Below are 26,937 nucleotides of genomic sequence, written 5' to 3'. Positions count from 1 at the left end.
TAGTAAGTATGTTAAAACCTATGGATTGCTATGTCTCCGAAAGAGAATCAAGCATGTGTACAGGGGCATAAACGCAGCAGTGATAGGATTGGAGAGGTTCGGTGAGCAAATGAAGACCCTTTGAAGTCATATTGCATGGTACCCATTACACGGGTCTCAACTCTCCAGGTTTAAGGTATTCTTCCTTCAGCTAAAACATGCATGTGGAACCCAGAGTATGATCAACCATGTGAACGGGAGTCGTGTTCAAATATGTCTCAGTTTTCCTCCCCTGGTACTCGGGTGCAACATTCCAGACGCTTTACTGACACTCTCCCCACTTGAAGAGTCAGCGCCTTTAACCTCCTGTTTGGCACAGTTTGCAATTTCTGCGGAAGATGAACAGGAGTAGCGAGAACCAATGAGAGGCTAGCTGGAGGTGTCTGGACGGGCAAATTTAACTCTCATTTCCCACCAGGAGGAGGAAATAACCAAAGGCTCAGCGTGCCGTGCCAGAACCAGATTAGGGCCTGAAGCCATCCTGCGGTGTTGCGGCCAGCTCACAAGAAAGCGAGTTGAAGAAAGGAGCTCAGGGGCACTGTAATTCACAAAGCTGCAGAGTTATAAATGACAGCTATCGTCCAAAAATAGACTGAAGTAAGGCTGCCAAGAGGACTTGAAAGCGGGGCAGAATTGCAGGAAACCGATTTCAGGAGGTAGACTGGAATTGCATTGAAAGCATAGGAAAAGAGGCAGAACGTCCACAATGATGCACTTGGCCAAAAAGGGCGTATGCGTTTTTTCCTGAATATATTCAGGAAAAAACGCATACACCCTTTTTGGCCAACCAAGCAAGCTTGCAAAGGAAATCTGCACTACAATGAAGTCTCACTTCCCCCCGGTCAAAAGGGCCATCTGAAAAAAGTGTAAAATCCAGAAAGGCAGGACAGGCCACGGAGAACTGGGAGCCTTGTTATGCTGATGGGCGGGATGTAAATTGCCAACAGACACTGGGGAGAAGTGTATGGTGTTTCCTGAAACATCTAAAAAACAAAGCAACAGAGCCTAGGGCACTGCCACTTATGGTCCTATAGCTTAGGGAAATTAAAATCAAAAAGACACAGCCACCCCAAAGTTTGGGACGCCTCTGTTTACAAGAACCTCGTTTACATTACAAGTTCAACATCGCAGAAAGTGAAAAATGGATAAAGAAGTTGTGGTATTTACTTACAAAGCAATATCACTCAGCAATGAAATCTATGTCATCAGGCCCTTAGCAGCACAATGAGTGGATTCAGGTACGATGATTCTAACTGAAATAAGTCACACAGAAAAAGAAACATCATAAGATATCACTAATACACGGAATGTAAACTTGGCTACACAGGAACTGCATTCCAAAACAGAACAGGGTCTCAAATTTAGAAAACCAACTTATGCTTGCTTAAGGGGAAAGGTGAGTTGGGGTGCTGCATAAAACCAGAGATTGAAATGAGCACAGATAAAGTTCCTTAAGCCAAATATGGAATAGACCAGAGCTACTCCTTGTTCAACGAAATGGACTCAAAACCCCATATTAAACGCCTAAGAATGTACCTGACTAGTAAGTATCTTAAAACCTATGGATTGCTATGTCTCCGAAAGAGAATCAAGGATGTGTACAGGGGCATAAACGCAGCAGTGATAGGATTGGAGAGGTTCGGTGAGCAAATGAAGACCCTTTGAAGTCATATTGCATGGTACCCATTACACGGGTCTCAACTCTCCAGGTTTAAGGTATTCTTCCTTCAGCTAAAACATGCATGTGGAACCCAGAGTATGATCAACCATGTGAACGGGAGTCGTGTTCAAATATGTCTCAGTTTTGCTCCCCTGGTACTCGGGTGCAATATTCCAGATGCTTTACTAACACTCTCCCGACTTGGAGAGTCAGTCCCTTTAACCTCCTGTTTGGCCCAGTTTGCAATTTCTGCGGAAGATGAACAGGAATAGCGAGAACCAATGAGAGGCTAGCTGGAAGTGTCTGGACGGGCAAATTTAACTCTCATTTCCCACCAGGAACAGGAATTAACCAAAGGCTCAGCATGCCGGGCCGGAACCAGATTAGGGCCTGAAGCCATCCTGCGGTGTTACGGCCAGGTCACAAGAAAGCGAGTTGAAGAAAGGAGCTCAGGGGCACTGTAATTCACAAACCTGCAGAGTTATAAATGACAGCTATCGTCCAAAAATAGACTGAAGTAAGGCTGCCAAGAGGACTTGAAAGCGGGGCAGAATTGCAGGAAACCGATTTCAGGAGGTAGACTGGAATTGCATTGAAAGCATAGGAAAAGAGGCAGAACGTCCACAATGATGCACTTGGCCAAAAAGGGCGTATGCGTTTTTTCCTGAATATATTCAGGAAAAAACGCATACGCCCTTTTTGGCCAACCAAGCAAGCTTGCAAAGGAAATCTGCACTACAATGAAGTCTCACTTCTCCCTGGTCAAAAGGGCCATCTGAAAAAAGTGTAAAATCCAGAAAGGCAGGACAGGCCATGGAGAACTGGGAGCCTTGTTATGCTGAAGGGTGGGATGTAAATTGCCAACAACCACTCGGGAGAAGTGTATGGTGTTTCCTGAAACATCTAAAAAACAAAGCAACAGAGCCTAGGGCACTGCCACTTATGGTCCTATAGCTTAGGCAATTTAAAATCAAAAAGACACAGCCACCCCAAAGTTTGGGACGCCTCTGTTTACAAGAACCTCGTTTACAGTACAAGTTCAACATCGCAGAAAGTGAAAAATGGATAAAGAAGTTGTGGTATTTACTTACAAAGCAATATCACTCAGCAATGAAATCTATGTCATCAGGCCCTTAGCAGCACAATGAGTGGATTCAGGTACGATGATTCTAACTGAAATAAGTCACACAGAAAAAGAAACATCATAAGATATCAGTAATACACGGAATGTAAACTTGGCTACACAGGAACTGCATTCCAAAACAGAACAGGGTCTCAAATTTAGAAAACCAACTTATGCTTGCTTAACGGGAAAGGTGAGTTGGGGTGCTGCATAAAACCAGAGATTGAAATGAGCACAGATAAAGTTCCTTAAGCCAAATATGGAATAGACAAGAGCTACTCCTTGCTCAACGAAATGGACTCAAAACCCCATATTAAACGCCTAAGAATGTACCTGAATAGTAAGTATCTTAAAACCTATGGATTGCTATGTCTCCGAAAGAGAATCAAGCATGTGTACAGGGGCATAAACGCAGCAGTGATAGGATTGGAGAGGTTCGGTGAGCAAATGAAGACCCTTTGAAGTCATATTGCATGGTACCCATTACACGGGTCTCAACTCTCCAGGTTTAAGGTATTCTTCCTTCAGCTAAAACATGCATGTGGAACCCAGAGTATGATCAACCATGTGAACGGGAGTCGTGTTCAAATATGTCTCAGTTTTCCTCCCCTGGTACTCGGGTGCAACATTCCAGACGCTTTACTGACACTCTCCCCACTTGAAGAGTCAGCGCCTTTAACCTCCTGTTTGGCACAGTTTGCAATTTCTGCGGAAGATGAACAGGAGTAGCGAGAACCAATGAGAGGCTAGCTGGAGGTGTCTGGACGGGCAAATTTAACTCTCATTTCCCACCAGGAGGAGGAAATAACCAAAGGCTCAGCGTGCCGTGCCAGAACCAGATTAGGGCCTGAAGCCATCCTGCGGTGTTGCGGCCAGCTCACAAGAAAGCGAGTTGAAGAAAGGAGCTCAGGGGCACTGTAATTCACAAACCTGCAGAGTTATAAATGACAGCTATCATCCAAAAATAGACTGAAGTAAGGCTGCCAAGAGGACTTGAAAGCGGGGCAGAATTGCAGGAAACCGATTTCAGGAGGTAGACTGGAATTGCATTGAAATCAAAGGAAAAGAGGCAGAACGTCCACAATGATGCACTTGGCCAAAAAGGGCGTATGCGTTTTTTCCTGAATATATTCAGGAAAAAACGCATACGCACTTTTTGGCCAACCAAGCAAGCTTGCAAAGGAAATCTGCACTACAATGAAGTCTCACTTCCCCCCGGTCAAAAGGGCCATCTGAAAAAAGTGTAAAATCCAGAAAGGCAGGACAGGCCATGGAGAACTGGGAGCCTTGTTATGCTGATGGGCGGGATGTAAATTGCCCACAGACACTCAGGAGAAGTGTATGGTGTTTCCTGTAACATCTAAAAAACAAAGCAACAGAGCCTAGGGCACTTCCACTTATGGTCCTATAGCTTAGGGAAATTAAAATCAAAAAGACACAGCCACCCCAAAGTTTGGAATGGCTCTGTTTACAAGAACCTCGTTTACAGTACAAGTTCAACATCGCAGAAAGTGAAAAATGGATAAAGAACTTGTGGTATTCACTTACAAAGCAATATCACTCAGCAATGAAATCTATGTCATCAGGCCCTTAGCAGCACAATGAGTGGATTCAGGTATGATGATTCTAACTGAAATAAGTCACACAGAAAAAGAAACATCATAAGATATCAGTAATACACGGAATGGAAACTTGGCTACACAGGAACTGAATTTCAGAACAGAACAGGGTCTCAAATTTAGAAAACCAACTTATGCTTGCTTAAGGGCAAAGGTGAGTTGGGGTGCTGCATAAAACCAGAGATTGAAATGAGCACAGATAAAGTTCCTTAAGCCAAATATGGAATAGACAAGAGCTACTACTTGCTCAACGAAATGGACTCAACACCGCATATTAAACGCGTAAGAATGTACCTGACTAGTAAGTATCTTAAAACCTATGGATTGCTATGTCGCCAAAAGAGAATCAAGCATGTGTACAGGGGCATAAACGCAGCAGTGATAGGATTGGAGAGGTTCGGTGAGCAAATGAAGACCCTTTGAAGTCATATTGTATGGTACCCATTCCACGGGTTTCAGCTACCCAATTTAAGGTATTCTTCCTTCAGCTAAAACATGCATGTGGAACCTAGAGTATGATCAACCATTTGATCGGGAGACGTGTTCAAATATGTCTCAGTTTTCCTCCCCTGGTACTCGGGTGCAACATTCCAGATGCTTTACTGACACTCTCCCCATTTGAAGAGTCAGCGCCTTTAACCTCCTGTTTGGCACAGTTTGCAATTTCTGCGGAAGATGAACAGGAGTAGCGAGAACCAATGAGAGGCTAGCTGGAGGTGTCTGGACGGGCAAATTTAACTCTCATTTCCCACCAGGAGGAGGAAATAACCAAAGGCTCAGCGTGCCGTGCCAGAACCAGATTAGGGCCTGAAGCCATCCTGCGGTGTTGCGGCCAGCTCACAAGAAAGCGAGTTGAAGAAAGGAGCTCAGGGGCACTGTAATTCACAAACCTGCAGAGTTATAAATGACAGCTATCGTCCAAAAATAGACTGAAGTAAGGCTGCCAAGAGGACTTGAAAGCGGGGCAGAATTGCAGGAAACCGATTTCAGGAGGTAGACTGGAATTGCATTGAAAGCATAGGAAAAGAGGCAGAACGTCCACAATGATGCACTTGGCCAAAAAGGGCGTATGCGTTTTTTCCTGAATATATTCAGGAAAAAACGCATACGCCCTTTTTGGCCAACCAAGCAAGCTTGCAAAGGAAATCTGCACTACAATGAAGTCTCACTTCCCCCCGGTCAAAAGGGCCATCTGAAAAAAGTGTAAAATCCAGAAAGGCAGGACAGGCCATGGAGAACTGGGAGCCTTGTTATGCTGAAGGGCGAGATGTAAATTGCCAACAACCACTCCGGAGAAGTGTATGGTGTTTCCTGAAACATCTAAAAAACAAAGCAACAGAGCCTAGGGCACTGCCACTTATGGTCCTATAGCTTAGGGAAATTAAAATCAAAAAGACACAGCCACCCCAAAGTTTGGGACGCCTCTGTTTACAAGAACCTCGTTTACAGTACAAGTTCAACATCGCAGAAAGTGAAAAATGGATAAAGAAGTTGTGGTATTTACTTACAAAGCAATATCACTCAGCAATGAAATCTATGTCATCAGGCCCTTAGCAGCACAATGAGTGGATTCAGGTACGATGATTCTAACTGAAATAAGTCACACAGAAAAAGAAACATCATAAGATATCACTAATACACGGAATGTAAACTTGGCTACACAGGAACTGCATTCCAAAACAGAACAGGGTCTCAAATTTAGAAAACCAACTTATGCTTGCTTAAGGGGAAAGGTGAGTTGGGGTGCTGCATAAAACCAGAGATTGAAATGAGCACAGATAAAGTTCCTTAAGCCAAATATGGAATAGACCAGAGCTACTCCTTGTTCAACGAAATGGACTCAAAACCCCATATTAAACGCCTAAGAATGTACCTGACTAGTAAGTATCTTAAAACCTATGGATTGCTATGTCTCCGAAAGAGAATCAAGGATGTGTACAGGGGCATAAACGCAGCAGTGATAGGATTGGAGAGGTTCGGTGAGCAAATGAAGACCCTTTGAAGTCATATTGCATGGTACCCATTACACGGGTCTCAACTCTCCAGGTTTAAGGTATTCTTCCTTCAGCTAAAACATGCATGTGGAACCCAGAGTATGATCAACCATGTGAACGGGAGTCGTGTTCAAATATGTCTCAGTTTTGCTCCCCTGGTACTCAGGTGCAACATTCCAGACGCTTTACTAACACTCTCCCGACTTGGAGAGTCAGTCCCTTTAACCTCCTGTTTGGCCCAGTTTGCAATTTCTGCGGAAGATGAACAGGAATAGCGAGAACCAATGAGAGGCTAGCTGGAGGTGTCTGGACGGGCAAATTTAACTCTCATTTCCCACCAGGAAGAGGAATTAACCAAAGGCTCAGCATGCCGGGCCGGAACCAGATTAGGGCCTGAAGCCATCCTGCGGTGTTACGGCCAGGTCACAAGAAAGCGAGTTGAAGAAAGGAGCTCAGGGGCACTGTAATTCACAAACCTGCAGAGTTATAAATGACAGCTATCGTCCAAAAATAGACTGAAGTAAGGCTGCCAAGAGGACTTGAAAGCGGGGCAGAATTGCAGGAAACCGATTTCAGGAGGTAGACTGGAATTGCATTGAAAGCATAGGAAAAGAGGCAGAACGTCCACAATGATGCACTTGGCCAAAAAGGGCGTATGCGTTTTTTCCTGAATATATTCAGGAAAAAACGCATACGCCCTTTTTGGCCAACCAAGCAAGCTTGCAAAGGAAATCTGCACTACAATGAAGTCTCACTTCTCCCTGGTCAAAAGGGCCATCTGAAAAAAGTGTAAAATCCAGAAAGGCAGGACAGGCCATGGAGAACTGGGAGCCTTGTTATGCTGAAGGGTGGGATGTAAATTGCCAACAACCACTCGGGAGAAGTGTATGGTGTTTCCTGAAACATCTAAAAAACAAAGCAACAGAGCCTAGGGCACTGCCACTTATGGTCCTATAGCTTAGGCAATTTAAAATCAAAAAGACACAGCCACCCCAAAGTTTGGGACGCCTCTGTTTACAAGAACCTCGTTTACAGTACAAGTTCAACATCGCAGAAAGTGAAAAATGGATAAAGAAGTTGTGGTATTTACTTACAAAGCAATATCACTCAGCAATGAAATCTATGTCATCAGGCCCTTAGCAGCACAATGAGTGGATTCAGGTATGATGATTCTAAGTGAAATAAGTCACAAAGAAAAAGAAACATCATAAGATATCAGTAATACACGGAATGTAAACTTGGCTACCAGGAACTGAATTACAGAACAGAATAGGGTCTCAAATTTAGAAAACCACCTTATGCTTGCTTAAGGGTAAAGGTGAGTTGGGGTGCTGCATAAAACCAGAGATTGAAATGAGCACAGATAAAGTTCCTTAAGCCAAATATGGAATAGACAAGAGCTACTCCTTGCTCAACGAAATGGACTCAACACCGCATATTAAACGCGTAAGAATATACCTGACTAGTAAGTATCTTAAAACCTATGGATTGCTATGTCTCCGAAAGAGAATCAAGCATGTGTACAGGGGCATAAACGCAGCAGTGATAGGATTGGAGAGGTTCAGTGAGCAAATGAAGACCCTTTGAAGTCATATTGCATGGTACCCATTCCACGGGTTTCAACTACCCAGGTTTAAGGTATTCTTCCTTCAGCTAAAACATGCATGTGGAACCTAGAGTATGATCAACCATGTGATCGGGAGACGTGTTCAAATATGTCTCAGTTTTCGTACCCTGGTACTCGGGTGCAACATTCCAGACGCTTTACTAACACTCTCCCGACTTGCAGAGTCAGTCCCTTTAACCTCCTGTATGGCCCAGTTTGCAATTTCTGCGGAAGATGAACAGGAATAGCGAGAACCAATTAGAGGCTAGCTGGAGGTGTCTGGACGGGCAAATTTAACTCTCATTTCCCACCAGGAAGAGGAATTAACCAAAGGCTCAGCATGCCGGGCCGGAACCAGATTAGGGCCTGAAGCCATCCTGCGGTGTTGCGGCCAGCTCAAAAGAAAGCGAGTTGAAGAAAGGAGCTCAGGGGCACTGTAATTCACAAACCTGCAGAGTTATAAATGACAGCTATCGTCCAAAAATATACTGAAGTAAGGCTGCCAAGAGGACTTGAAAGCGGGGCAGAATTGCAGGAAACCGATTTCAGGAGGTAGACTGGAATTGCATTGAAAGCATAGGAAAAGAGGCAGAACGTCCACAATGATGCACTTGGCCAAAAAGGGCGTATGCGTTTTTTCCTGAATATATTCAGGAAAAAACGCATACGCCCTTTTTGGCCAACCAAGCAAGCTTGCAAAGGAAATCTGCACTACAATGAAGTCTCACTTCACCCCTGTCAAAAGGGCCATCTGAAAAAAGTGTAAAATCCAGAAAGGCAGGACAGGCCATGGAGAACTGGGAGCCTTGTTATGCTGATGGGCGGGATGTAAATTGCCAACAGACACTGGGGAGAAGTGTATGGTGTTTCCTGAAACATCTAAAAAACAAAGCAACAGAGCCTAGGGCACTGCCACTTATGGTCCTATAGCTTAGGGAAATTAAAATCAAAAGGACACAGCCACCCCAAAGTTTGGGACGCCTCTGTTTACAAGAACCTCGTTTACAGTACAAGTTCAACATCGCAGAAAGTGAAAAATGGATAAAGAATTTGTGGTATTTACTTACAAAGCAATATCACTCAGCAATGAAATCTATGTCATCAGGCCCTTAGCAGCACAATGAGTGGATTCAGGTACGATGATTCTAACTGAAATAAGTCACACAGAAAAAGAAACATCATAAGATATCACTAATACACGGAATGTAAACTTGGCTACACAGGAACTGCATTCCAAAACAGAACAGGGTCTCAAATTTAGAAAACCAACTTATGCTTGCTTAAGGGGAAAGGTGAGTTGGGGTGCTGCATAAAACCAGAGATTCAAATGAGCACAGATAAAGTTCCTTAAGCCAAATATGGAATAGACAAGAGCTACTCCTTGCTCAACGAAATGGACTCAACACTGCATATTAAACGCCTAAGAATGTACCTGACTAGTAAGTATCTTAAAACCTATGGATTGCTATGTCTCCGAAAGAGAATCAAGGATGTGTACAGGGGCATAAACGCAGCAGTGATAGGATTGGAGAGGTTCGTGAGCAAATTAAGACCCTTTGAAGTCATATTGCATGGTACCCATTCCACGGGTTTCAACTACCCTGGTTTAAGGTATTCTTCCTTCAGCTAAAACATGCATGTGGAACCTAGAGTATGATCAACCATGTGATCGGGAGACATGTTCAAATATGTCTCAGTTTTCGTACCCTGGTACTCGGGTGCAACATTCCAGACGCTTTACTAACACTCTCCCCACTTGGAGAGTCAGTCCCTTTAACCTCCTGTTTGGCCCAGTTTCCAATTTCCATGGAAGATGAACAGGAATAGCGAGAACCAATGAGAGGCTAGCTGGAGGTGTCTGGATGGGCAAATTTAACTCTCATTTCCCACCAGGAAGAGGAATTAACCAAAGGCTCAGCGTGCCGTGCCGGAACCAGATTAGGGCCTGAAGCCATCCTGCGGTGTTACGGCCAGGTCACAAGAAAGCGAGTTGAAGAAAGGAGCTCAGGGGCACTGTAATTCACAAACCTGCAGAGTTATAAATGACAGCTATCGTCCAAAAATAGACTGAAGTAAGGCTGCCAAGAGGACTTGAAAGTGGGGCAGAATTGCAGGAAACCGATTTCAGGAGGTAGACTGGAATTGCATTGAAAGCATAGGAAAAGAGGCAGAACGTCCACAATGATGCACTTGGCCAAAAAGGGCGTATGCGTTTTTTCCTGAATATATTCAGGAAAAAACGCATACGCCCTTTTTGGCCAACCAAGCAAGCTTGCAAAGGAAATCTGCACTACAATGAAGTCTCACTTCCCCCCGGTCAAAAGGGCCATCTGAAAAAAGTGTAAAATCCAGAAAGGCAGGACAGGCCATGGAGAACTGGGAGCCTTGTTATGCTGAAGGGCGGGATGTAAATTGCCAACAACCACTCGGGAGAAGTGTATGGTGTTTCCTGAAACATCTAAAAAACAAAGCAACAGAGCCTAGGGCACTTCCACTTATGGTCCTATAGCTTAGGCAATTTAAAATCAAAAAGACACAGCCACCCCAAAGTTTGGAACGGCTCTGTTTACAAGAACCTCGTTTACAGTACAAGTTCAACATCACTGAAAGTGAAAAATGGATAAAAAAGTTGTGGTATTTACTTACAAAGCAATATCACTCAGCAATGAAATCTGTGTCATCAGGCCCTTAGCAGCACAATGAGTGGATTCAGGTATGATGATTCTAACTGAAATAAGTCACACAGAAAAAGAAACATCATAAGATATCAGTAATACACGGAATGGAAACTTGGCTATACAGGAACTGAATTACAGAACAGAACAGGGTCTCAAATTTAGAAAACCAACTTATGCTTGCTTAAGGGTAAAGGTGAGTTGGGGTGCTGCATAAAACCAGAGATTGAAATGAGCACAGATAAAGTTCCTTAAGCCAAATATGGAATAGACAAGAGCTACTCCTTGCTCAACGAAATGGACTCAACACTGCATATTAAACGCCTAAGAATGTACCTGACTAGTAAGTATCTTAAAACCTATGGATTGCTATGTCTCCGAAAGAGAATCAAGCATGTGTACAGGGGCATAAACGCAGCAGTGATAGGATTGGCGAGGTTCGTGAGCAAATGAAGACCCTTTGAAGTCATATTGCATGGTACCCATTCCACGGGTCTTAACTCTCCAGGTTTAAGGTATTCTTCCTTCAGCTAAAACATGCATGTGGAACCTAGAGTATGATCAACCATGTGATCGGGAGACGTGTTCAAATATGTCTCAGTTTTCGTACCCTGGTACTCGGGTGCAACATTCCAGATGCTTTACTAACACTCTCCCGACTTGGAGAGTCAGTCCCTTTAACCTCCTGTTTGGCCCAGTTTCCAATTTCTGCGGAAGATGAACAGGAATAGCGAGAACCAATGAGAGGCTAGCTGGAGGTGTCTGGACGGGCAAATTTAACTCTCATTTCCCACCAGGAAGAGGAATTAACCAAAGGCTCAGCGTGCCGTGCCGGAACCAGATTAGGGCCTGAAGCCATCATGCGGTGTTGCGGCCAGGTCACAAGAAAGCGAGTTGAAGAAAGGAGCTCAGGGGCACTGTAATTCACAAAGCTGCAGAGTTATAAATGACAGCTATCGTCCAAAAATAGACTGAAGTAAGGTGGCCAAGAGGACTTGAAAGCGGGGCAGAATTGCAGGAAACCGATTTCAGGAGGTAGACTGGAATTGCATTGAAAGCATAGGAAAAGAGGCAGAACGTCCACAATGATGCACTTGGCCAAAAAGGGCGTATGCGTTTTTTCCTGAATATATTCAGGAAAAAACGCATACGCCCTTTTTGGCCAACCAAGCAAGCTTGCAAAGGAAATCTGCACTACAATGAAGTCTCACTTCCCCCCGGTCAAAAGGGCCATCTGAAAAAAGTGTAAAATCCAGAAAGGCAGGACAGGCCATGGAGAACTGGGAGCCTTGTTATGCTGACGGGCGGGATGTAAATTGCCAACAACCACTCGGGAGAAGTGTATGGTGTTTCCTGAAACATCTAAAAAACAAAGCAACAGAGCCTAGGGCACTGCCACTTATGGTCCTATAGCTTAGGGAAATTAAAATCAAAAAGACACAGCCACCCCAAAGTTTGGGACGCCTCTGTTTACAAGAACCTCGTTTACAGTACAAGTTCAACATCGCAGAAAGTGAAAAATGGATAAAGAAGTTGTGGTATTTACTTACAAAGCAATATCACTCAGCAATGAAATCTGTGTCATCAGGCCCATAGCAGCACAATGAGTGGATTCAGGTATGATGATTCTAAGTGAAATAAGTCACACAGAAAAAGAAACATCATAAGATATCAGTAATACACGGAATGTAAACTTGGCTACACAGGAACTGAATTACAGAACAGAACAGGGTCTCAAATTTAGAAAACCAACTTATGCTTGCTTAAGGGGAAAGGTGAGTTGGGGTGCTGCATAAAACCAGAGATTGAAATGAGCACAGATAAAGTTCCTTAAGTCAAATATGGAATAGACAAGAGCTACTCCTTGCTCAACGAAATGGACTCAACACCGCATATTAAACGCCTAAGAATGTACCTGACTAGCAAGTATCTTAAAACCTATGGATTGCTATGTCTCCGAAAGAGAATCAAGCATGTGTACAGGGGCATAAACGCAGCAGTGATAGGATTGGAGAGGTTCGGTGAGCAAACGAAGACCCTTTGAAGTCATATTGCATGGTACCCTTTCCACGGGTCTCAACTCTCCAGGTTTAAGGTATTCTTCCTTCAGCTAAAACATGCATGTGGAACCCAAGTATGATGAACCATGTGAACGGGAGACGTGTTCAAATATGTCTCAGTTTTCCTCCCCTGGTACTCGGGTGCAACATTCCAGATGCTTTACTAACACTCTCCCCACTTGGAGAGTCAGTCACTTTAACTTCTTGTTTGGCCCAGTTTGCAATTTCTGCGGAAGATGAACAGGAATAGCGAGAACCAATGAGAGGCTAGCTGGAGGTGTCTAGACGGGCAAATTTAACTCTCATTTCCCACCAGGAAGAGGAATTAACCAAAGGCTCAGCATGCCGGGCCGGAACCAGATTAGGGCCTGAAGCCATCCTGCGGTGTTGCGGCCAGCTCACAAGAAAGCGAGTTGAAGAAAGGAGCTCAGGGGCACTGTAATTCACAAAGCTGCAGAGTTATAAATGACAGCTATCGTGCAAAAATAGACTGAAGTAAGGCTGCCAAGAGGACTTGAAAGCGGGGCAGAATTGCAGGAAACCGATTTCAGGAGGTAGACTGGAATTGCATTGAAAGCATAGGAAAAGAGGCAGAACGTCCACAATGATGCACTTGGCCAAAAAGGGCGTATGCGTTTTTTCCTGAATATATTCAGGAAAAAACGCATACGCCCTTTTTGGCCAACCAAGCAAGCTTGCAAAGGAAATCTGCACTACAATGAAGTCTCACTTCCCCCCGGTCAAAAGGGCCATCTGAAAAAAGTGTAAAATCCAGAAAGGCAGGACAGGCCATGGAGAACTGGGAGCCTTGTTATGCTGAAGGGCGGGATGTAAATTGCCAACAACCACTCGGGAGAAGTGTATGGTGTTTCCTGAAACATCTAAAAAACAAAGCAACAGAGCCTAGGGCACTTCCACTTATGGTCCTATAGCTTAGGCAATTTAAAATCAAAAAGACACAGCCACCCCAAAGTTTGGAACGGCTCTGTTTACAAGAACCTCGTTTACAACACAAGTTCAACATCACAGAAAGTGAAAAATCGATAAAAAAGTTGTGGTATTTACTTACAAAGCAATATCACTCAGCAATGAAATCTATGTCATCAGGCCCTTAGCAGCACAATGAGTGGATTCAGGTATGATGATTCTAACTGAAATAAGTCACACAGAAAAAGAAACATCATAAGATATCAGTAATACACGGAATGGAAACTTGGCTACAAGGAACTGAATTACAGAACAGAACAGGGTCTCAAATTTAGAAAACCAACTTATGCTTGCTTAAGGGTAAAGGTGAGTTGGGGTGCTGCATAAAACCAGAGATTGAAATGAGCACAGATAAAGTTCCTTAAGCCAAATATGGAATAGACAAGAGCTACTCCTTGCTCAACGAAATGGACTCAACACCGCATATTAAACGCCTAAGAATGTACCTGACTAGTAAGTATCTTAAAACTTATGGATTGCTATGTCTCCGAAAGAGAATCAAGCATGTGTACAGGGGCATAAACGCAGCAGTGATAGGATTGGAGAGGTTCGGTGAGCAAATGAAGACCCTTTGAAGTCATATTGCATGGTACTCATTCCACGGGTTTCAACTACCCAGGTTTAAGGTATTCTTCCTTCAGCTAAAACATGCATGTGGAACCTAGAGTATGATCAACCATGTGATCGGGAGACGTGTTCAAATATGTCTCAGTTTTCGTACCCTGGTACTCGGGTGCAACATTCCAGACGCTTTACTAACACTCTCCCCACTTGGAGAGTCAGTCCCTTTAACCTCCTGTTTGGCCCAGTTTCCAATTTCTGCGGAAGATGAACAGGAATAGCGAGAACCAATGAGAGGCTAGCTGGAGGTGTCTGGACGGGCAAATTTAACTCTCATTTCCCACCAGGAAGAGGAATTAACCAAAGGCTCAGCGTGCCGTGCCGGAACCAGATTAGGGCCTGAAGCCATCCTGCGGTGTTGCGGCCAGCTCAAAAGAAAGCGAGTTGAAGAAAGGAGCTCAGGGGCACTGTAATTCACAAACCTGCAGAGTTATAAATGACAGCTATCGTCCAAAAATAGACTGAAGTAAGGCTGCCAAGAGGACTTGAAAGCGGGGCAGAATTGCAGGAAACCGATTTCAGGAGGTAGACTGGAATTGCATTGAAAGCATAGGAAAAGAGGCAGAACGTCCACAATGATGCACTTGGCCAAAAAGGGCGTATGCGTTTTTTCCTGAATATATTCAGGAAAAAACGCATACGCCCTTTTTGGCCAACCAAGCAAGCTTGCAAAGGAAATCTGCACTACAATGAAGTCTCACTTCCCCCCGGTCAAAAGGGCCATCTGAAAAAAGTGTAAAATCCAGAAAGGCAGGACAGGCCATGGAGAACTGGGAGCCTTGTTATGCTGATGGGCGGGATGTAAATTGCCAACAGACACTCAGGAGAACTGTATGGTGTTTCCTGAAACATCTAAAATACAAAGCAACAGAGACTAGGGCACTGCCACTTATGGTCCTATAGCTTAGGGAAATTAAAATCAAAAAGACACAGCCACCCCAAAGTTTGGGACGCCTCCGTTTACAAGAACCTCATTTACCGTACAAGTTCAATATCACAGAAAGTGAAAAATGGATAAAGAACTTGTGGTACTTACGTACAATGCAGTATCACTCAGCAATGAAATCTATGTCATCAGGCCCGTAGCAGCATAATGAGTGGATTCAGGTACGATGATTCTAACTGAAATAAGTCACACAGAAAAAGAAACATCATAAGATATCACTAATACACGGAATGTAAACTTGGCTACACAGGAACTGCATTCCAAAACAGAAAAGGGTCTCAAATTTAGAAAACCAACTTATGCTTGCTTAAGGGGAAAGGTGAGTTGGGGTGCTGCATAAAACCAGAGATTGAAATGAGCACAGATAAAGTTCCTTAAGCCAAATATGGAATAGACAAGAGCTACTCCTTGCTCAACGAAATGGACTCAACACCGCATATTAAACGCCTAAGAATGTACCTGACTAGTAAGTATCTTAAAACCTATGGATTGCTATGTCTCCGAAAGAGAATCAAGGATGTGTACAGGGGCATAAACGCAGCAGTGATAGGATTGGAAAGGTTCGTGAGCAAATGAAGACCCTTTGAAGTCATATTGCATGGTACCCATTCCACGGGTTTCAACTACCCAGGTTTAAGGTATTCTTCCTTCAGCTAAAACATGCATGTGGAACCTAGAGTATGATCAACCATGTGATCGGGAGACGTGTTCAAATATGTCTCAGTTTTCGTACCCTGGTACTCGGGTGCAACATTCCAGACGCTTTACTAACACTCTCCCCACTTGGAGAGTCAGTCCCTTTAACCTCCTGTTTGGCCCAGTTTGCAATTTCTGCGGAAGATGAACAGGAATAGCGAGAACCAATGAGAGACTAGCTGGAGCTGTCTGGATGGGCAAATATAACTCTCATTTCCCACCAGGAAGAGGAATTAACCAAAGGCTCAGTGTGCCGTGCCAGAACCAGATTAGGGCCTGAAGACATCCTTCGGTGTTGCAGCCAGCTCAAATGAAAGCGAGTTGAAGAAAGGAGCTCAGGGGCACTGTAATTCACAAACCTGCAGAGTTATAAATGACAGCTATCGTCCAAAAATATACTGAAGTAAGGCTGCCAAGAGGACTTGAAAGCGGGGCAGAATTGCAGGAAACCGATTTCAGGAGGTAGACTGGAATTGCATTGAAAGCATAGGAAAAGAGGCAGAACGTCCACAATGATGCACTTGGCCAAAAAGGGCGTATGCGTTTTTTCCTGAATATATTCAGGAAAAAACGCATACGCCCTTTTTGGCCAACCAAGCAAACTTGCAAAGGAAATCTGCACTACAATGAAGTCTCACTTCTCCCCGGTCAAAAGGGCCATCTGAAAAAAGTGTAAAATCCAGAAAGGCAGGACAGGCCATGGAGAACTGGGAGCCTTGTTATGCTGATGGGCGGGATGTAAATTGCCAACAGACACTCGGGAGAAGTGTATGGTGTTTCCTGAAACATCTAAAAAACAAAGCAACAGAACCTAGGGCACTTCCACTTATGGTCCTATAGCTTAGGGAAATTAAAATCAAAAAGACACAGCCACCCCAAAATTTGGGACGCCTCCGTTTACAAGAACCTCGTTTACAGTACAAGTTCAATATCACAGAAAGTGAAAAATGGATAAAGAACTTGTGGTACTTACGTACAATGCAGTATCACTCAGCAATGAAATCTATGTCATCAGGCCCGTAGCAGCATAATGAGTGGATTCAGGTACGATGATTCTAACTGAAATAAGTCACACAGAAAAAGAAACATCATAAGATATCACTAATACACGGAATGTAAACTTGGCTATACAGGAACTGCATTCCAAAACAGAACAGGGTCTCAAATTTAGAAAACCACCTTATGCTTGCTTAAGGGGAAAGGTGAGTTGGGGTGCTGCATAAAACCAGAGATTGAAATGAGCACAGATAAAGTTCCTTAAGCCAAATATGGAATAGACAAGAGCTACTCCTTGCTCAACGAAATGGACTCAAAACCCCATATTAAACGCCTAAGAATGTACCTGACTAGTAAGTATCTTAAAACCTATGGATTGCTATGTCTCCAAAAGAGAATCAAGCATGTGTACAGGGGCATAAACGCAGCAGTGATAGGATTGGAGAGGTTCGGTGAGCAAATGAAGACCCTTTGAAGTCATATTGCATGGTACCCATTCCACGGGTTTCAACTCTCCAGGTTTAAGGTATTCTTCCTTCAGCTAAAACATGCATGTGGAACCTAGAGTATGATCAACCATGTGATAGGGAGACGTGTTCAAGTATGTCTCAGTTTTTGTACCCTGGTACTCGGGTGCAACATTCCAGACGCTTTACTAACCCTCTCCCGACTTGGAGAGTCAGTCCCTTTAACCTCCTGTTTGGCCCAGTTTGCAGTTTCTGCGGATGATGAACAGGAATAAGGAGAACCAATGGAGACTAGCTGGAGGTGTCTGGACGGGAAAATTTAACTCTCATTTCCCACCAGGAAGAGGAAATAACCAAAGGCTCAGCGTGCCGTGCCGGAACCAGATTAGGGCCTGAAGCCATCCTGCGGTGTTGCAGCCAGGTCACAAGAAACAAGTTGAAGAAAGGAGCTCAGGGGCACTGTAATTCACAAACCTGCAGAGTTATAAATGACAGCTATCGTCCAAAAATAGACTGAAGTAAGGCTGCCAAGAGGACTTGAAAGCGGGGCAGAATTGCAGGAAACCGATTTCAGGAGGTAGACTGGAATTGCATTGAAAGCATAGGAAAAGAGGCAGAACGTCCACAATGATGCACTTGGCCAAAAAGGGCGTATGCGTTTTTTCCTGAATATATTCAGGAAAAAACGCATACGCCCTTTTTGGCCAACCAAGCAAGCTTGCAAAGGAAATCTGCACTACAATGAAGTCTCACTTCCCCCCGGTCAAAAGGGCCATCTGAAAAAAGTGGAAAATCCAGAAAGGCAGGACAGGCCATGGAGAACTGGGAGCCTTGTTATGCTGAAGGGCGAGATGTAAATTGCCAACAACCACTCCGGAGAAGTGTATGGTGTTTCCTGAAACATCTAAAAAACAAAGCAACAGAGCCTAGGGCACTTCCACTTATGGTCCTATAGCTTAGGGAATTTAAAATCAAAAAGACACAGCCACCCCAAAGTTTGGAACGGCTCTGTTTACAAGAACCTCGTTTACAGTACAAGTTCAACATCGCAGAAAGTGAAAAATGGATAAAGAAGTTGTGGTATTTACTTACAAAGCAATATCACTCAGCAATGAAATCTGTGTCATCAGGCCCTTAACAGCACAATGAGTGGATTCAGGTATGATGATTCTAACTGAAATAAGTCACACAGAAAAAGAAACATCATAAGATATCAGTAATACACGGAATGGAAACTTGGCTACACAGGAACTGAATTACAGAACAGAACAGGGTCTCAAATTTAGAAAACCAACTTATGCTTGCTTAAGGGAAAGGTGACTTGGGGTGCTGCATAAAACCAGAGATTGAAATGAGCACAGATAAAGTTCCTTAAGTCAAATATGGAATAGACAAGAGCTACTCCTTGCTCAACGAAATGGACTCAACACCGCATATTAAACGCCTAAGAATGTACCTGACTAGTAAGTATCTTAAAACCTATGGATTGCTATGTCTCCGAAAGAGAATCAAGCATGTGTACAGGGGCATAAACGCAGCAGTGATAGGATTGGAGAGGTTCGGTGAGCAAATGAAGACCCTTTGAAGTCATATTGCATGGTACCCTTTCCACGGGTCTTAACTCTCCAGGTTTAAGGTATTCTTCCTTCAGCTAAAACATGCATGTGGAACCCAAGTATGATCAACCATGTGAACGGGAGACGTGTTCAAATATGTCTCAGTTTTCCTCCCCTGGTACTCGGGTGCAACATTCCAGACGCTTTACTAACACTCTCCCCACTTGGAGAGTCAGCGCCTTTAACGTCCTGTTTGGCCCAGTTTGCAATTTCTGTGGAAGATGAACAGGAATAGCGAGAACCAATGAGAGACTAGCTGGAGGTGTCTGGACGGGCATATTTAACTCTCATTTCCCACCAGGAAGAGGAAATAACCAAAGGCTCAGCGTGCCGGGCCGGAACCAGAGTAGGGCCTGAAGCCATCCTGCGGTGTTGCGGCCAGGTCACAAGAAAGCGAGTTGAAGAAAGGAGCTCAGGGGCACTGTAATTCACAAACCTGCAGAGTTATAAATGACAGCTATCGTCCAAAAATAGACTGAAGTAAGGCTGCCAAGAGGACTTGAAAGCGGGGCAGAATTGCAGGAAACCGATTTCAGGAGGTAGACTGGAATTGCATTGAAAGCATAGGAAAAGAGGCAGAACGTCCACAATGATGCACTTGGCCAAAAAGGGCGTATGCGTTTTTTCCTGAATATATTCAGGAAAAAACGCATACGCCCTTTTTGGCCAACCAAGCAAGCTTGCAAAGGAAATCTGCACTACAATGAAGTCTCACTTCCCCCCGGCCAAAAGGGCCATCTGAAAAAAGTGTAAAATCCAGAAAGGCAGGACAGGCCATGGAGAACTGGGAGCCTTGTTATGCTGATGGGCGGGATGTAAATTGCCAACAGACACTCGGGAGAAGTGTATGGTGTTTCCTGAAACATCTAAAAAACAAAGCAACAGAGCCTAGGGCACTGCCACTTATGGTCCTATAGCTTAGGGAAATTAAAATCAAAAAGACACAGCCACCCCAAAGTTTGGGACGCCTCTGTTTACAAGAACCTCGTTTACAGTACAAGTTCAACATCGCAGAAAGTGAAAAATGGATAAAGAAGTTGTGGTATTTACTTACAAAGCAATATCACTCAGCAATGAAATCTATGTCATCAGGCCCTTAGCAGCACAATGAGTGGATTCAGGTACGATGATTCTAACTGAAATAAGTCACACAGAAAAAGAAACATCATAAGATATCACTAATACACGGAATGTAAACTTGGCTACACAGGAACTGAATTCCAAAACAGAACAGGGTCTCAAATTTAGAAAACCAACTTATGCTTGCTTAAGGGGAAAGGTGAGTTGGGGTGCTGCATAAAACCAGAGATTGAAATGAGCACAGATAAAGTTCCTTAAGCCAAATATGGAATAGACAAGAGCTACTCCTTGCTCAACGAAATGGACTCAACACCCCATATTAAACGCCTAAGAATGTACCTGACTAGTAAGTATCTTAAAACCTATGGATTGCTATGTCTCCAAAAGAGAATCAAGCGTGTGTACAGGGGCATAAACGCAGCAGTGATAGGATTGGAGAGGTTCGGTGAGCAAATGAAGACCCTTTGAAGTCATATTGCATGGTACCCATTCCACGGGTCTCAACTCTCCAGGTTTAAGGTATTCTTCCTTCAGCTAAAACATGCATGTGGAACCCAGAGTATGATCAACCGTGTGAACGGGAGACGTGTTCAAATATGTCTCAGTTTTCTTCCCCTGGTACTCGGGTGCAACATTCCAGACGCTTTACTAACACTCTCCCCACTTGGAGAGTCAGCGCCTTTAACCTCCTGTTTGGTCCAGTTTGCAATTTCTGCGGAAGATGAACAGGAATAGCGAGAACCAATGAGAGACTAGCTGGAGGTGTCTGGACGGGCAAATTTAACTCTCATTTCCCACCAGGAAGAGGAATTAACCAAAGGCTCAGCGTGCCGTGCCGGAACCAGATTAGGGCCTGAAGCCATCCTGCGGTGTTGCGGCCAGGTCACAAGAAAGCGAGTTGAAGAAAGGAGCTCAGGGGCACTGTAATTCACAAACCTGCAGAGTTATAAATGACAGCTATCGTCCAAAAATAGACTGAAGTAAGGCTGCCAAGAGGACTTGAAAGCGGGGCAGAATTGCAGGAAACCGATTTCAGGAGGTAGACTGGAATTGCATTGAAAGCATAGGAAAAGAGGCAGAACGTCCACAATGATGCACTTGGCCAAAAAGGGCGTATGCGTTTTTTCCTGAATATATTCAGGAAAAAACGCATACGCCCTTTTTGGCCAACCAAGCAAGCTTGCAAAGGAAATCTGCACTACAATGAAGTCTCACTTTCCCCCGGTCAAAAGAGCCATCTGAAAAAAGTGTAAAATCCAGAAAGGCAGGACAGGCCATGGAGAACTGGGAGCCTTGTTATGCTGATGGGCGGGATGTAAATTGCCAACAGACACTCAGGAGAAGTGTATGGTGTTTCCTGAAACATCTAAAAAACAAAGCAACAGAGCCTAGGGCACTGCCACTTATGGTCCTATAGCTTAGGGAAATTAAAATCAAAAAGACACAGCCACCCCAAAGTTTGGGACGCCTCCGTTTACAAGAACCTCATTTACTGTACAAGTTGAATATCACAGAAAGTGAAAAATGCATAAAGAACTTGTGGTACTTACGTACAATGCAGTATCACTCAGCAATGAAATCTATGTCATCAGGCCCGTAGCAGCATAATGAGTGGATTCAGGTACGATGATTCTAACTGAAATAAGTCACACAGAAAAAGAAACATCATAAGATATCACTAATACACGGAATGTAAACTTGGCTACACAGGAACTGCATTCCAAAACAGAACAGGGTCTCAAATTTAGAAAACCAACTTATGCTTGCTTAAGGGGAAAGGTGAGTTGGGGTGCTGCATAAAACCAGAGATTGAAATGAGCACAGATAAAGTTCCTTAAGCCAAATATGGAATAGACAAGAGCTACTCCTTGCTCAACGAAATGGACTCAACACCGCATATTAAACGCCTAAGAATGTACCTGACTAGTAAGTATCTTAAAACCTATGGATTGCTATGTCTCCGAAAGAGAATCAAGGATGTGTACAGGGGCATAAACGCAGCAGTGATAGGATTGGAGAGGTTCGGTGAGCAAATGAAGACCCTTTGAAGTCATATTGCATGGTACCCATTCCACGGGTTTCAACTACCCAGGTTTAAGGTATTCTTCCTTCAGCTAAAACATGCATGTGGAACCTAGAGTATGATCAACCATGTGATCGGGAGACGTGTTCAAGTATGTCTCAGTTTTTGTACCCTGGTACTCGGGTGCAACATTCCAGACGCTTTACTAACCCTCTCCCGACTTGGAGAGTCAGTCCCTTTAACCTCCTGTTTGGCCCAGTTTGCAGTTTCTGCGGAAGATGAACAGGAATAAGGAGAACCAATAGAGACTAGCTGGAGGTGTCTGGACGGGCAAATTTAACTCTCATTTCCCACCAGGAAGAGGAAATAACCAAAGGCTCAGCGTGCCGTGCCGGAACCAGATTAGGGCCTGAAGCCATCCTGCGGTGTTGCGGCCAGGTCACAAGAAACAAGTTGAAGAAAGGAGCTCAGGGGCACTGTAATTCACAAACCTGCAGAGTTATAAATGACAGCTATCGTCCAAAAATAGACTGAAGTAAGGCTGCCAAGAGGACTTGAAAGCGGGGCAGAATTGCAGGAAACCGATTTCAGGAGGTAGACTGGAATTGCATTGAAAGCATAGGAAAAGAGGCAGAACGTCCACAATGATGCACTTGGCCAAAAAGGGCGTACGCGTTTTTTCCTGAATATATTCAAGAAAAAACGCATACGCCCTTTTTGGCCAACCAAGCAAGCTTGCAAAGGAAATCTGCACTACAATGAAGTCTAACTTCCCCCCGGTCAAAAGGGCCATCTGAAAAGAGTGTAAAATCCAGAAAGGCAGGACAGGCCATGGAGAACTGGGAGCCTTATTATGCTGAAGGGCGAGATGTAAATTGCCAACAACCACTCCGGAGAAGTGTATGGTGTTTCCTGAAACATCTAAAAAACAAAGCAACAGAGCCTAGGGCACTTCCACTTATGGTCCTATACCTTAGGGAATTTAAAATCAAAAAGACACAGCCACCCCAATGTTTCGAACGGCTCTGTTTACAAGAACCTCGTTTACAGTACAAGTTCAACATCGCAGAAAGTGAAAAATGGATAAAGAAGTTGTGGTATTTACTTACAAAGCAATATCACTCAGCAATGAAATCTGTGTCATCAGGCCCTTAACAGCACAATGAGTGGATTCAGGTATGATGATTCTAACTGAAATAAGTCACACAGAAAAAGAAACATCATAAGATATCAGTAATACACGGAATGGAAACTTGGCTACACAGGAACTGAATTACAGAACAGAACAGGGTCTCAAATTTAGAAAACCAACTTATGCTTGCTTAAGGGGAAATGTGACTTGGGGTGCTGCATAAAACCAGAGATTGAAATGAGCACAGATAAAGTTCCTTAAGTCAAATATGGAATAGAGAAGAGCTACTCCTTGCTCAACGAAATGGACTCAACACCGCATATTAAACGCCTAAGAATGTACCTGACTAGTAAGTATCTTACAACCTATGGATTGCTATGTCTCCGAAAGAGAATCAAGCATGTGTACAGGGGCATAAACGCAGCAGTGATAGGATTGGAGAGGTTCGGTGAGCAAATGAAGACCCTTTGAAGTCATATTGCATGGTACCCTTTCCACGGGTCTTAACTCTCCAGGTTTAAGGTATTCTTCCTTCAGCTAAAACATGCATGTGGAACCCAAGTATGATCAACCATGTGAACGGGAGACGTGTTCAAATATGTCTCAGTTTTCCTCCCCTGGTACTCGGGTGCAACATTCCAGACGCTTTACTAACACTCTCCCCACTTGGAGAGTCAGCGCCTTTAACGTCCTGTTTGGCCCAGTTTGCAATTTCTGTGGAAGATGAACAGGAATAGCGAGAACCAATGAGAGACTAGCTGGAGGTGTCTGGACGGGCATATTTAACTCTCATTTCCCACCAGGAAGAGGAAATAACCAAAGGCTCAGCGTGCCGGGCCGGAACCAGAGTAGGGCCTGAAGCCATCCTGCGGTGTTGCGGCCAGGTCACAAGAAAGCGAGTTGAAGAAAGGAGCTCAGGGGCACTGTAATTCACAAACCTGCAGAGTTATAAATGACAGCTATCGTCCAAAAATAGACTGAAGTAAGGCTGCCAAGAGGACTTGAAAGCGGGGCAGAATTGCAGGAAACCGATTTCAGGAGGTAGACTGGAATTGCATTGAAAGCATAGGAAAAGAGGCAGAACGTCCACAATGATGCACTTGGCCAAAAAGGGCGTATGCGTTTTTTCCTGAATATATTCAGGAAAAAACGCATACGCCCTTTTTGGCCAACCAAGCAAGCTTGCAAAGGAAATCTGCACTACAATGAAGTCTCACTTCCCCCCGGTCAAAAGGGCCATCTGAAAAAAGTGTAAAATCCAGAAAGGCAGGACAGGCTATGGAGAACTGGGAGCCTTGTTATGCTGATGGGCGGGATGTAAATTGACAACAGCCACTCAGGAGAAGTGTATGGTGTTTCCTGAAACATCTAAAAAACAAAGCAACAGAGCCTAGGGCACTGCCACTTATGGTCCTATAGCTTAGGGAAATTAAAATCAAAAAGACACAGCCACCCCAAAGTTTGGGACGCCTCCGTTTACAAGAACCTCATTAACCGTACAAGTTCAATATCACAGAAAGTGAAAAATGGATAAAGAACTTGTGGTACTTACGTACAATGCAGTATCACTCAGCAATGAAATCTATGTCATCAGGCCCGTAGCAGCATAATGAGTGGATTCAGGTACGATGATTCTAACTGAAATAAGTCACACAGAAAAAGAAACATCATAAGATATCAGTAATACACGGAATGTAAACTTGGCTACACAGGAACTGCATTCCAAAACAGAACAGGGTCTTAAATTTAGAAAACCAACTTATGCTTGCTTAAGGGGAAAGGTGAGTTGGGGTGCTGCATAAAACCAGAGATTGAAATGAGCACAGATAAAGTTCCTTAAGCCAAATATGGAATAGACAAGAGCTACTCCTTGCTCAACGAAATGGACTCAAAACCACATATTAAACGCCTAAGAATGTACCTGACTAGTAAGTATCTTAAAACCTATGGATTGCTATGTCTCCAAAAGAGAATCAAGCGTGTGTACAGGGGCATAAACGCAGCAGTGATAGGATTGGAGAGGATCGGTGCGCAAATGAAGACCCTTTGAAGTCATATTGCATGGTACCCATTACACGGGTCTCAACTCTCCAGGTTTAAGGTATTCTTCCTTCAGCTAAAACATGCATGTGGAACCCAGAGTATGATCAACCATGTGAACTGGAGTCGTGTTCAAATATGTCTCAGTTTTCGTACCCTGGTACTCGGGTGCAACATTCCAGACGCTTTACTATCACTCTCCCGACTTGGAGAGTCAGTCCCTTTAACCTCCTGTTTGACACAGTTTGCAATTTCTGCGGAAGATGAACAGGAATAGCGAGAACCAATGACAGGCTAGCTGGAGGTGGCTGGATGGGCAAATTTAACTCTCATTTCCCACCAGGAAGAGGAATTAACCAAAGGCTCAGCGTGCGGTGCCGGAACCAGATTAGGGCCTGAAGCCATCCTGCGGTGTTGCGGCCAGGTCACAAGAAAGCGAGTTGAAGAAAGGAGCTCAGGGGCACTGTAATTCACAAACCTGCAGAGTTATAAATGACAGCTATCGTCCAAAAATAGACTGAAGTAAGGCTGCCAAGAGGACTTGAAAGCGGGGCAGAATTGCAGGAAACCGATTTCAGGAGGTAGACTGGAATTGCATTGAAAGCATAGGAAAAGAGGCAGAACGTCCACAATGATGCACTTGGCCAAAAAGGGCGTATGCGTTTTTTCCTGAATATATTCAGGAAAAAACGCATACGCCCTTTTTGGCCAACCAAGCAAGCTTGCAAAGGAAATCTGCACTACAATGAAGTCTCACTTCCCCCCGGTCAAAAGGGCCATCTGAAAAAAGTGTAAAATCCAGAAAGGCAGGACAGGCCATGGAGAACTGGGAGCCTTGTTATGCTGATGGGCGGGATGTAAATTGCCAACAGACACTGGGGAGAAGTGTATGGTGTCTCCTGAAACATCTAAAAAACAAAGCAACAGAGCCTAGGGCACTGCCACTTATGGTCCTATAGCTTAGGGAAATTAAAATCAAAAAGACACAGCCACCCCAAAATTTGGGACGCCTCTGTTTACAAGAACCTCGTTTACAGTACAAGTTCAACATCGCAGAAAGTGAAAAATGGATAAAGAACTTGTGGTACTTACGTACAATGCAGTATCACTCAGCAATGAAATCTATGTCATCAGGCCCGTAGCAGCATAATGAGTGGATTCAGGTACGATGATTCTAACTGAAATAAGTCACACAGAAAAAGAAACATCATAAGATATCACTAATACACGGAATGTAAACTTGGCTACACAGGAACTGCATTCCAAAACAGAACAGGGTCTCAAATTTAGAAAACCAACTTATGCTTGCTTAAGGGGAAAGGTGAGTTGGGGTGCTGCATAAAACCAGAGATTGAAATGAGCACAGATAAAGTTCCTTAAGCCAAATATGGAATAGACAAGAGCTACTCCTTGCTCAACGAAATGGACTCAAAACCCCATATTAAACGCCTAAGAATGTACCTGACTAGTAAGTATCTTAAAACCTATGGATTGCTATGTCTCCGAAAGAGAATCAAGCATGTGTACAGGGGCATAAACGCAGCAGTGATAGGATTG

This window comes from Delphinus delphis, chromosome 5 (assembly GCF_949987515.2).
Source record: "Delphinus delphis chromosome 5, mDelDel1.2, whole genome shotgun sequence".
In the NCBI taxonomy this organism is placed as follows: domain Eukaryota; kingdom Metazoa; phylum Chordata; class Mammalia; order Artiodactyla; family Delphinidae; genus Delphinus; species Delphinus delphis.
Note: the sequence above shows the minus strand (reverse complement) of the source record.